The sequence below is a fragment of the Fonticula alba genome, assembly GCF_000388065.1.
Source record: "Fonticula alba strain ATCC 38817 unplaced genomic scaffold supercont2.1, whole genome shotgun sequence".
Taxonomy (NCBI): Eukaryota; order Rotosphaerida; family Fonticulaceae; genus Fonticula; species Fonticula alba.
The window spans coordinates 3,940,498-3,942,149 of record NW_009242971.1 but is presented as its reverse complement, the minus strand read 5'-3'; positions in this window follow the sequence as shown (position 1 = coordinate 3,942,149).

Below are 1,652 nucleotides of genomic sequence, written 5' to 3'. Positions count from 1 at the left end.
CACATTCCCGACGAATCTCCAGGGAGGGCACGCGGGGCGGCGCGTGGATCCACTCTGGCGGGGGAAAACCGCCACCCTGGAACCGCCAGGGGGGCATGCGCGCCGCCGCAGGTGCCTGCTAGATCGGGTATCCCGGTCGGGGGGGGGGGAAGGGGGGGGCTCGCGCGGGCGCACCGGTCCGGGAGCCTCTCCCCGGAAAAGCCGGACGCGGGCGGGGAGTGCCGAGGCGCCGGGCTCCACCGGCGGGCCAATTGACGACCCGTGCCCGGCCCCGCGCCCTTGCCGCGGGGAATCGAACGCCCACCCGGCCCGCCCCTGGCCGGCATCCACCCAGGCAGGCCCCGGTGCGAGGATCTTGGCGCGGCAGGCGCCCGCCATACAGGCACGCACCGCTGGCGATGGTACCACCGAGCAGGATGGTGTAACTGCACGACCCGAGCTGCCACGGTGACCCGGGGGGGGCGGGGGGACGTGGACCGGGAGGGCGGGTGGCAGCCCAAGCACGCGCGCGCGCGCGCGCGCGCGTGCGCCCCCCGGCGGCGGTTTCTGGCCGGGGGAAAATAGCGGCGGCCCGGGACTACCCCTAAACACGAGGGGCCGTTCCCACACCGAACCCCGTATCACCTCAGAACTTGTAGATGCCAATGCCGCCCCGGCGGCCCGCCGGCAGTCGCAGCCACCCCGCTGCTTCCCCGGATGGGGGGGGGGGAGGAGCACACGCGCGGCATGGGCGGTCGCCCGGGCTCGCCCGGACTCGTGCGTGGGCGCGCGCGCGCGCGCGCGTGCGCGTGAGTCCGCTTTGACACCCAGACACTTGCAGACGCACTCGCACTCGCACCAACCCGCGGGCGCGGTGGCGGCCACACCACCCGTAAACATAGCATCCACACGCACACATCATCCCCACTTAGAGACTCCCCCTTCGGACCTCCACGTCTTGTTGTGTACACCGAGGGCACAGGGGGCGGCGCCCCCCCCTGTGGCCGACGACGGCCCGGCTCCTTTTTCCTCCCAGGCCCCCGGCCGAGGGGCGGGGGAAACGGCCAGCGCCTCGGCCGGACCGGCGACCGGCGGTCCCCTCCCCCGGACCCGGCCGGGTTCCACAGCCCGACTCATCGGCATGCCCCTTGCCCGGGGCGGGGGGGGCCGATCGCGCCCCACTGTCATACAGACCTCCCTCCTCCTCCCTCCTCCCCTTTCTGGCCTTCTCCCCCACTTTTTTTAGCTACATCTGCCCCTCTTCGCTCCTCCCCAACCAACACCACCGCGCGCCCACGCAAAGCCCCCTCCCCCCCGCCCCCTCTCTGCCTCTGGATCGCGCACGCTCGCTTGTAGGTCTCCCCCCCCCCCCCGCCCTCCGGCTCTTTCTCTCTCCCCCTTTCTCGCTCCCTCTCCCCGTCACCGTCGCCATCCTGCGCTCACACCACGGTCCATCCTCCGAGCAGATCCTTGCCAGAGCGCGCGCACGCGCGCCCCCTTCCCCTTCCCCCCCCCCCCCCCCCCCCCCCCCCCCCCCCCCCCCCCCCCCCCCCCCCCCCCCCCCACCCCCCACCCCCCCCCCCCCCCCCCCCCCCCCCCCCCCCCCCCCCCCCCCCCCCCCCCCCCCCCCCCCCCCCCCCCCCCCCCCCCGTCTGCCGAACATACACACGAAG